This window comes from Opisthocomus hoazin, chromosome 11, assembly GCF_030867145.1.
Source record: "Opisthocomus hoazin isolate bOpiHoa1 chromosome 11, bOpiHoa1.hap1, whole genome shotgun sequence".
Taxonomy (NCBI): domain Eukaryota; kingdom Metazoa; phylum Chordata; class Aves; order Opisthocomiformes; family Opisthocomidae; genus Opisthocomus; species Opisthocomus hoazin.
In genome coordinates this window covers 23,116,027-23,127,099 of record NC_134424.1, presented here as the reverse complement: position 1 = coordinate 23,127,099, position 11,073 = coordinate 23,116,027, and the positions used below count along the sequence as shown (strand labels likewise).

The 11,073-nt window shown below is 50.9% G+C and overlaps 1 long non-coding RNA gene across 1 annotated transcript; it reads left to right on the top strand.

The window, feature by feature from the left end:
- The first annotated feature begins 4,800 nt into the window (after positions 1-4,800).
- Positions 4,801-6,993, top strand: LOC142362721 (uncharacterized). Its single transcript, XR_012765248.1, has 3 exons — positions 4,801-5,006; positions 5,210-5,274; positions 5,878-6,993. It is a non-coding gene; the product is annotated as an uncharacterized LOC142362721 (long non-coding RNA).
- Positions 6,994-11,073: the final 4,080 nt, after the last annotated feature.

Genomic DNA, 11,073 nt, shown 5'->3' with positions numbered 1-11,073 from the left:
AGGCTGAACAAGCCCAGTTCCCTCAACCTCTCCTCGTAGGGGAGATGCTCCAGTCCCCTCACCATCCTCATAGCCCTCCGCTGGACTCTCTCCAGTAGCTCTTCATCTTTCTTGAACTGGGGAGCCCAGAACTGGACACAGTACTCCAGATGAGGATACCCGGATGAAGCGAGCGGTGTCCTACAACATACGAGCATCTCTCATTGAGCTCCCGGTGACGACTGCCTCTCCGTCGGGTCTGAGTGGCTGCTGACGGGGCGGTCGCAGCATTTAGCTTGACTGAGCTCTCCGCGCCAGGGCCGCGTGTGTCTCGTGGCTGGAAGAGGAGCAGCCTTTCTGCTCTTCCGACGCCGCGGCCGAGGCGCCGCTTGCATTCGACAGGCAGTGATGGGTGCTGCGGGCGGTGCCCAGCGCTGCCGGGGTCTGGCCATGGCTCGGTGCACCCACGTGCGGGTGAGTCCCGGCTGCGCGGCCGGCTCTCCGCTCGGGAAGGCACCGACCCGCGCTGATGCCGCCCGCAGAACCCACCTTCGGCAGAGTGGCTCTGCAAGCATGGTTTTCCCAAATTATTTTAGAAGTAAGCTTGGGGTTTTTTTTTTTTTTGAGTGAGAAGTGTTTTTGCAGGGAGGATGGATAGGCTTTGGTTTAACGCGGCCCTCAGTCGCGCCTTGGAGCTACCTCAAGGGAGTCATTTTAATTTGGGTCTGATCTCCCGCATCTCGGCGAGCTCTGCCAACCTCAGCTTACAGTCCTTGCACAAACCACGGTTCTGCCTCTGAACTTGCTGATATTTGCAAGGGAGTCTGAGAAACAGCAGAAACGTTGCACAAATTGAGAGGGTTATCTGAAGTTATTGTGAAATGATGATTCCCTAGCCTGTGCCCAGGGAGAGGAAAGCTGAATGCAGACGGCAGAGGAGAGCTGCCCTCCGAATTATTCAGAGGTCTTTGGTGCCCACCAGAGACCTTGGGGATAAGCTAGATCCTTTTGTACATTTACCTTCTTTTGTTTGGTTTTGGTTTTTATTTGCAGACAAGACTGAACGCTCGGAACAGAAACGTGGACTTCATGACGTCAATAAGAGCTTATCAAACACGGGGTAGTGCCCACAGCTGATTACCTATCCCCAATAATTAAAAAAAAAAAATCGAATCCCTAGTGAGGCTTCATCTGGAGTTCTGCATCGAGTGCTGGGCTCCCCAGTTCAAGAAAGATGAGGAGCTACTGGAGAGAGTCCAGGCAGGGCTACGAGGATGGTGAGGGGACTGGAGCATCTCTCCTAGGAGGAGAGGCTGAGGGAGCTGGGCTTGTTCAGCCTGGAGAAGAGAAGGCTGAGAGGGGACCTTATAAATGCCTCTAAATATCTGCAGGGTGGGGGTCAGGAGGACGGGGCCAGACTCTTTCCAGTGGTGCCCAGTGACAGGACAAGGGGCAACGGGCACAAACTGAAGCAGAGGAAGCTCCAGCTGAAGATGAGGAAGAACTTCTTCCCTCTGAGGGTGACGGAGCCCTGGCCCAGGCTGCCCAGGGAGGCTGTGGAGTCTCCTTCTCTGGAGATATTCCAGCCCCGCCTGGCCGCGGTGCTGTGCAGCCTGCTGTGGGTGACCCTGCTTGGGCAGGGGGTTGGGCTGGGGGACCCACAGAGGTCCCTGCCAGCCCCTGCCGTTCTGTGATTCTGTGTGATTAGGGGGCTGAATGACCCAGATGCGTTTGAGGGGTGGCTGAGCTTTCAAACCCCATTTGTTTCTCGGCGCCCTACGGCCGGGCGGTGCGTGCCTGGGCGGGAGCGTTCGCTGCCCGCTGTTTGCCTGCGCTGCTCCTGCGTCCCCCTGCTCGCCTCCAGCCCACGCTGGCGTGTGGGACCCTCGGGTGGGAGAGCAGAGGCACAGAGAGCGGAAGCCCATTCTTCAGGGTCGGGTATCAAAGGGCAGGAGGGAGAGCTCAGCCCTGCTCAGGAGGCCCCCTTGGACCAGATAAGAAGGACTGTACCGTTCCGTTTGTTAGTTATACAAGTGCAGCTATAGAATGTTGTTTAAGTGAAAAACAGGAGGGGAAGAAGCGAAAAATCAATGCTCAAAGTGGAAAAACTCAGTTATAATCCATGCAGGAGAAATATTGGGAAGTGGTTTCTAGCGTTGACTTCTGGTCTCGCCCCTGAGAAGCCCCACGCCGTAGTGACCAGCTGCCACGAGCGCTCCCGCATCGCTGGCTGGGGCCTGGCCCTGCCGCCCGCTCGCCTTCACGGGCGTGGGGACACACAGACGCCAGTGAGGGGCCTCCCAGTGGCACTAATGGCAGAATTACCACTCCACGTGTGCAAGAATTTTTTTGTTTTTTTCAGATCTGGACCTACATTTTAAGCTGTGTACGTATTTCATTTTTGTATTCCTGATTTGAATTTATCTTTCTGTGGTGTTTTCTGGGACTTGCTGTGGTTGCAGCCCTTGTTCAGACTGATAATTTTGAGTATGGGGCATCTAAGGGTGTAGAGATGGGACTTGTGAATAGAATTTTCTGTGTGGCAGCGCTAACATTCTTAACATTTATCGGAAAAAATCTTATCTATGCTGTTCATTAACAATACAAGAATGTCAATGGGTTTATCATATTGTGTCCTTGAATACAGATAAAAATGGAAAATGATCCTGGGTCACAGGTTGATAGTCTATGCAAAAGGTTTAGGTAAGAGCTGATCTAGTTCCCATCCTCTTTTGCACTGCAGGGTGCACGGGGAGCCCATGGAAGAGCGTTTGTTTTTTGTGAGTATGTCCATGTGGGATGCGCTGAGCCGAGCCACGCTGGCGTGGGTCTGAGCGGGCCGGGGCGGCTGGTGGCATGGCCATGCGGTGCCTGGACCTAATCTGTGGGGACACGGCATGGCTCTGCATGTCCTCACCACAGGCACGAACCAGCCGGTCACGGGGAGCTCAGCCTCTGTATTCCATGCATCTCGCGCTTCCCGGGCTCGGTGATGGTGACGCTCTGTTTTGGTTGGTGTCCTACCACGCAAGGACCCGAGCGTCCTCCTCTGCCTTGCCGGCTCTCCTTGGGAGTCTGGCTAAAGGGAGAAGGGGTTTACTTGGAGGTAGTTGAGGAGCAAAAAAAATTTCACGTTGGATCTAATTTGGCAGTAGCATTTAGAGAGAGACAGTGGGGAGAAAAAAAGTTTGATATCTTTGCTGGAGCTTGGGTCTCAACATTAACCATTTTGTGGAACATTTTGGCTGCTGGAATGAAAAGGGGCGCAGGGAAGCACCGGCTGCGTGGAGCACTGGCGTACAGGGCACGCTCCCCCTGCTCGGGAGCGGGGCTGGGCGAGACCCCCAGCCAGGGCACGGCTCGCTCTCGGGGGATGATGGCGGGAGCGGGGCTGGGTGAGACCCTCAGCCAGGGCACGGCTCGCTCTCGGGGGATGATGGCGGGAGCGCGCTGTCCCCGCCGTCACAGCCTGCTGGGGCTGGGAGCGCGTCGCTGGGCGTGAGCGTGTCCGTAGTCCGGTCCCTGGTGCCTGTTTCCTCCTGTCCGTACGCAGGAGCTGACCTGACATCAGCTGGTTGCCCAGCCTCACAAACACCTTTTATAAAACGTTTGGGAGCGGGTCCATGCCCACTAACAGCCCCTGAGCCGTCTGCACTGCTGTGCAACGGGGACTGGGCAGCTGCCGGTGACATTTCATGGTGAAAAATATACTCTGGAGAAGACAGCGCTGTCTGCTTTGGGAGAAAACACTGGATTTCTGTCTCTCCTCGGGTTAGGTGTTAAGGATTGGCCTATAAAGATTGCTCCGACCCTGGAAATGGCTGCTGTGCCCTTCTGGTCCCCTCGCAGTGCGCTGGGGGGGACGGAGACCGGGGTTCTCACCGTGGCCTGCCTTCACGCTCGGTCTCGCTGTCCTGCACAAAGCCAGCGACCAGCTCAGACCGAGGAGCGCTGCAGAACGCAGCGTCTGGGGAGGTTGCCCATCCAGGAGGGAAAAGCTGGGCTTGCCCCGGGAGCCGCTGCAGCCCCTGCTCCGCAGCAATTGGCAAGTGGGGGTAATTTAATCAATTTTCTTGAAGGGTGTTAAGCTCTGGCTCAGAGTTGTGGGTTTTTCAAGGAAATCTCGCTCCTTGTGAGGTTGCCCCAGAGGTCAACTTCTCGTTAGCACAAGAGCAAAAGTACTCTAGATGAGGCCTCACTAGGGCAGTGTAGAGGGGAAGGAGAACCTCCCTCGTCCTGCTGGCCACACTCTTCTTGATGCACCCCAGGATCCCATTGGCTTTCTTGGCAGCCAGGGCACACTGCTGGCTCATGGTCAACCTGTCGTCCACCAGGATGCCCAGGTCCCTCTCCACAGAGCTGCTCTCCAGCAGGTCCACCCCAAGCCTGTACTGGTGCATGAGGTTGTTCCTCCCCAGGTGCAGGACCCTGCACTTGCCCTTGTTGAATTTCATCAGGTTCCTCTCTGCCCATCTTTCCAGCCTATCCAGGTCACGCTGAATGGCAGCACAGCCTTCTAATGTATCCACCACACCTCCCAGTTTGGTGTCATCAGCAAACTTGCTGAGGGTACATTCTAACTCTTCATCCAGGTCGTTGATGAAGAAGTTAAACAAGACTGGGCCCAGTACTGACCCCTGGGGGACGGAGCACTGGAACAGGCTGCCCAGGGAGGTTGTGGAGTCTCCTTCTCTGGAGATATTCAAGACCCGCCTGGACAAGGTCCTGTGCAGCCTGCTGTAGGTGACCCTGCTTCAGCAGGAGGGTTGGACTAGATGACCCACAGAGGTCCCTGCCAACCCCTACTATTCTGTGATTCTGTGATTCTGTGAACAGGAAAAGGACTTCCAGCGCTCACCTTTTGTGCCTGCAATCAATGACGTGATGAAACACCAGCCAAGCACCTACGGAAGAAGTTGTCCTGCAAGTTGAGGAAGAAAGAATGAAAGAAATCCCCGGACTTATGAAGTGGCCGTAGGGCTGAGGGAGGAGGGGGTGCCGCTTTCGGATGCGGAAGAGGCATCCAGGTATCTTTAGAATGGACGGGAATTAACGTTACTTGTATATAAAACTTTCTTTAAGACTGAAGTTAGCTATATTAATATTCCTGATGGGTTGGAGCAGGTAAATGAGTTGCTGCATTGGAGGATATTTACTTGCTAAGTTTCTTTCGCTCGATCCCCCTGATGCCTACGTTATCTGACACTTCTTATTTTCCTATCTTTAACAGGAACCAAAGTACAAGCCTCTGCTCCAGGAACCATTGCCAAGGAGATGATTATTCATTAACTCTGGGTAAGGAAAAATGGGCTTAGCAACATCTAAGATCTCTGGGGGGAGTCTCTACATTAATTTCCTGTCAAATTCCTGTTGGTATTCTGTGCAAGCATTACTCCGAATTAATAATGCAAAATAACTAGAAAGTACCAGAAACCCCAAGGACAACTCTGCAATTTTTAGCCAGAATGGGTTTAGTTGATATTGTTTGACGCATCCATTGCCCCTAAGATCTGCTGAACTATTTCTGGCGTGGGTACCTGAATAATTCCTTCACTGTGCACTTTGTATGGAAACTATAGCTAAAGGGCATTTTATGTCTCAATTAGAAATGGTGGAATAGTAATTGCTAATAACGTGTTTGATTAATTTTCACCATCATTGTTGAACATATTTCATATGAATAAATGCCTTCATTAATAGATCGGTTTCATACAATGTAAATAAATTATTTGGGATATTTCCCCCATCGGTCACTGAATAAATTATTCTTGATTATTTCTATTCATTAAGCCAGCTGCATTCTATTAAGAAAATGATATAAACCATAGTTCAGGGAAAGACTCTGTAACTCTTTATAAACCCACAGGGAATTTTTCTCTCATGTCAACTTTTTTATAGATATAATCTTTTAACCTGGAAACGCTGTGCTCAGAGTATAACTTGGGGAAATCATCAGAACTTTGGGGATAACCCAGCTCGTGTGTCTGGAGCCCGGCTCTGCAGAGCCCCCGGGACGCAGCGTGGGTGGTACGGAGGTGAGGGACGCCGACGTCGGCTGGGCTCTGCATGGGCTTGGTGGTCTAAAATAAGCGCTTTGCTCCTTGGGGCCATGTTAAAGTGCCTTCGAGTGCAGCAGAACTCAAGCACGTCCTTTACTGAGGGAAGATCGTGGGAACTTGGGCTGTTCGGAAGCGCGGGAGGGCCGGTGCTGCTGTCTTTGCCTCTCCCAGAGCTGGATTTCATCCTCCTCTTACACTGAAATTCCCCCATCATAACTGTACAAATGAATGACTGTTTGGCAAGAAGGGTTGAAGGCAATTTGTCCTCCTTGCTTAATCTTGGAAGAATGTCTCCTACTAGCAGTAGTTTGACAGTCCCCACCAAAGCACATAGACCCGGTTTAATTTTTTCCCACAATTAAGTGGGTTCCCATTTGAGCGTTTGGCGTCGTCCCCTACAAATTCTCCACCTAATCACTTTGAAAAGGAGCCAATATAATTTTGATTGTTAAACAGTAATAATCCTCTTTTCATCTCAAGGGTCTACTCCCTCGTTTTTATTCCTGTGACTAATTGTTCATCTATTTCTTGCTGATAAACGTCAGTCAGTGTGGTTGGTGGCAGGAATGACTGGAAACCGTAAATTCCTTCTCGTCTGTGGCAATTCTTTGCTTTGCAGCCCATCTGGTAGATGAAATTCCTCAGCGGTGCAGTGTGTTGAGGGATGAGAATATCTTTGTTCTGGGTAGAGCTGCAGCACCATAACCACTTCAAAGGTACGTAAAGAGTGAATGGGGCTTAAAGCTCTGAGCTGATGCAGCACACCACCGGCGAGCGCTTGACACTCCCTGGCGGTATACGCCGGATGCAAGAGCGAAGTTAGGTGAGAAAGACAAGGGCCAAATACCTTTCATAAAACAAACCAAAGCCATATGCCTCCAGTATAATCTACATTCATTTTAACTGCATAACTTCCTTGGAGATGATTGAAAAGAAGCAACAGCCCAATCACAGAATCCCAGAATGTTTGGGGTTGGCAGGGACCTCTGTGGGTCACCCAGCCCAACCCCCTGCCCAAGCAGGGTCACCCAGAGCAGGCTGCACAGCACCGCGTCCAGGCGGGGCTGGAATATCTCCAGAGAAGGAGACTCCACAGCCTCCCTGGGCAGCCTGGGCCAGGGCTCCGTCACCCTCAGAGGGAAGAAGTTCTTCCTCGGGTTCAGCTGGAGCTTCCTCTGCTTCAGTTTGTGCCCATTGCCCCTTGTCCTGTCACTGGGCACCGCTGAAAAGAGTCTGGCCCCGTCCTCCTGACACCCACCCTGCAGGTGTTTATCAGCATTTATAAGATTCCCTCTCGGCTTTCTCCAGGCTGAACAAGCCCAGCTCCCTCAGTCTCAAAGAACAAAACCTCTTGTCTTGTACCTATGGAGGACCCTTAGTCAGCAGGAGCGGAGATGAGATCCGTGTCATCCCCAAGGTGTTTTTCCATATGCATTGACCATTTTGCAAGCTGCTGATCACTGCAGCAGTTTCCCGGCAACTCTGAGTACCGTGGCAGCTGAAATAACTTGCAGGGGAAAATCCCCTCTTGGCCTTCTGGTAGTCAGGTCAAGCGCTTCAACAACAGGAGCTCCGTGTTGTAACTCCAATCAGGCATTGGACCAGGCTGCCCAGGGAGGTGGTCGAGTCCCCGTCCCTGAAGGTGTTTAAAAAACGTGTAGATGTGGCACTTCAGGATATGGTTGAGTAGGCGTGGTGGTGTTGGCTGGATGGTTGGACTCAATGATCGTAGAGGTCTTTTCCAACCTAGGATTCTGTAAAATATTTACCTGCTGTTTCACTGGGAGGTGCTTGGAGTGAACCTTGCCTCACAGTTTCTTTGTAAGTTGAATCAATAGCTACAGGAGATCTCCTTGCCGATATTTTTAAAATTTTCTTTTTTTTTTTTTTTTAAGGTGGGTGATTGGTCAGGCTCTAAATGAATTCCCGTGTGCTTCCTTGGACAAGCAGACCCGTGCTGCTGCCAGCACTGCTGCAGCACATCAAGTTTTTCAGCTACAGCAAGAAGGGGATCAGTTGGTTGTGCATTGCACAGGTCCTGTATGCCCTGGGGCAGGTGTTGGTGGGCCAGATGAGCTGAAGAGCACAGGATCTTGTGTCTATAAGGGGGGGAAAAAGAAAGGAAAAAAAAAGAAGCAAGGCCAAACCCACTCTTGTCTAAAAAAGGCTGTCTTGGGATTTCTAACACCGCTTGCGGCTGTATGGGATGTTAGCTGCCTGAACTTCCAGCATTGTACCACAAAATTGAAGTAGAGGCCTTGAAGGCATTTCATGAACTCAAAAGAAAGTACATAACTTTCTTTGCTTTTAATCATCAAGATGTTTCTCTTACCTCTTTCTCATCCCCTAGGTACAATATATTTCGTATAAAACTTGCCAAGGACATGGAATATTGCCCAAAGGTGGTGGCTAGTGATGAAATATTACCCTGTACTCTGGTAGATGCCTTTTTGTCCCCAAAGGTTTGTAGGTTAGACAGGTACACATGTACCCAGCGTGCTCTTACAAATTGTTGTGCTGTGCTTATGGCGCATGGGGTAGCACTGGTTTTGCATTACAGTTTTAGTGTATTCTCTATGTAATTACACTCTACATAGTATTTTGTTATTTCCAGTTTGGATTGCTTTAATCATTCAATGAACGTACTGAGGAAATTCTATCTATCTACAATGATCTTTAAAAAATTAGGGAGGTTTTGCTCTTCCTAGTGTATCTGAATAGAATACTACATATGAGACACGAATTCTATCACTATGCCACTCGTCAGTGACAAAACCAAAGGGTATCTAAAAAAAGGGTTATTTTGAGTCTGTGTCTCAGGAATATCAAGTGACACTTCATAAACACACAGCATTTCTCGTTATGTGTTTATCCTGGGTCACTGCTTTTTCAAGACCTTTAGTTGAGGTGACAAACTGGTGGTCTGAGCAGCCAACTACCCAGAGAGAGCTGACAGTTATGATGGGGCCAAGCTCTTTTCAGTGGTGCCCAGTGACAGGACAAGGGACAACGGGCACAAACTGAAGCCGAGGAAGCTCCAGCTGAACCCGAGGAAGAACTTCTTCCCTCTGAGGGTGACGGAGCCCTGGCCCAGGCTGCCCAGGGAGGCTGTGGAGTCTCCTTCTCTGGAGATATTCCAGACCCCCCTGGACACGGTGCTGTGCAGCCTGCTCTGGGTGACCCTGCTTGGGCAGGGGGTTGGGCTGGGTGACCCACAGAGGTCCCTGCCAGCCCCCACCATGCTGTGATTCTGTGATTCTGTGAGTTATCTTTGCCTATCTGCTTACCTTCCTGAGGACACATTTACCAGGTGCTTTATGAGGGACTGAGGATATGCAATTATTAACTAAATTTGTCAGGGTTTTTATGAGTGAAAATAGGAGTATTTCTCCCAAAGTCACCAAATCAGAATCAAAACGTGAACTCCAGTTGGTGGGAGAAGGGAAGCTCTGTTCAGTCAGCTTTGAAGGTAGTGTTCGCTGTGCAAAGAACTCTGTGATCCCGAGACTGCTTGTGAATGAGGGAGAAGAAGCCAACCACGAAACCATCTCTACTTTAATTCTGTAAGATTACTTTAAGAAGTGGAAGATATTCTTCACTCTGAGGGTGGTGAGGCCCTGGCCCAGGCTGCCCAGAGAAGCTGTGGCTGCCCCCTCCCTGGCAGGGCTCAAGGCCAGGCTGGATGGGGCTCTGAGCACCCTGGGCTGGTGGAAGGGGTCCCTGCCCATGGCAGGGGGGTGGTGGTGGTGGAATGGGATGAGCTATAAGGTCCCTGCCGACCCAAACCAGTCTGTGATTCTATGGTATTAAGAAATAAAATCAGTGAAAACAAAGCCCTCCAGCTGTAAGGAGTGCAGCACAACTGCATAACCCTCACTGTTTAAGGGCTGGGGAGGCTTGGGAGGCACAGCTTCTGCTGCTTCCAAACCATTTTGCGTGCTGTGATTTCAATCTCGTGGAAGAGGATGGGGGGAAAAAGAAATCACCTGCGAGATATTATGGGTTAGGCTGTCCTGAGGACTGCTTTGATAATGGTACCATGATATGGACCTCTTGAGCATGGCTCCTGTCTCCCTCTTCGCCAGCCAGCAAGCGCATCACTTGTCTCGTGGACGTGGTGTAACCTTCGCTCCCAAGAAGTGGGGAGGGTGAGTTTCGGGCAGGTGCTGTTGGCCTGCTGCAATCCTCAGTTGTCTTGGGGTGACGTCTGAAAGAGGGCCTTGCTGACGTGTTAGCTTGATGCTAACTCTTAGGTGAGTTTCCCAGGCAACAAGGAAATGGCTGTGCTGCTTTCCACTCGCACTAAAGACAAACCGGATATTTAATGGATGACTGAAAAGGAACAAATATTTTAAATTCATGAAGACCAGTGATCAGAAACTAATTATGTAAAGTAAAAAAGGCAAATTTGCATGAAAATAAGGAAAGGGGAAATTTACATTTTTGTATCAGAACAATATTCACAGACTGACATATCGGGCTGTGACTAAAGCCGATCAGAAGTCAGCGCTTGCACTGCTGGGGAGGCTGCAGAGCTCTAAATTCTGTTTTAGAGCAATTAGCAGATTTTTTTTTTTCTATTTCTGTGTTGGCAGGAAAATACCAGAGACGCCCAAAGCATTTAATTTTTAAAAGTGTGAAGGGAGATGTGGGTACCAGGATGGGGCTCCCACTGAAACGCGGCCCCAGCGTTTCTCAGTTCGGGTTTTCCTGTCCTGCCTGGCAGAACACAGGGCTCAGAAGCGACGGGGCTGGAAGCGGCGCAGGAGACTGCGGCAGCCTCCGGTCAGGAGCAGCCCACCGCATACAGCTGCCCCGGAGCTGAGGGACCTGGAGAGTCCCAGATGCAAATGTGGCTGACTAAAGCCAGCTTCCAAAACCCTGTCCCCCGATGACAGCTGTGCTGCCGTCGCAGAAACAGCCTCCTCCTGCTGTAAGTGCAAGATGGATTGGAGTGGGAAGAGAAGGCTGTGAGGGGACCTTAGAAATGCTTACAAATATCTGCAGGGTGGGTGTCAGGAGGACGGGGCCAGAC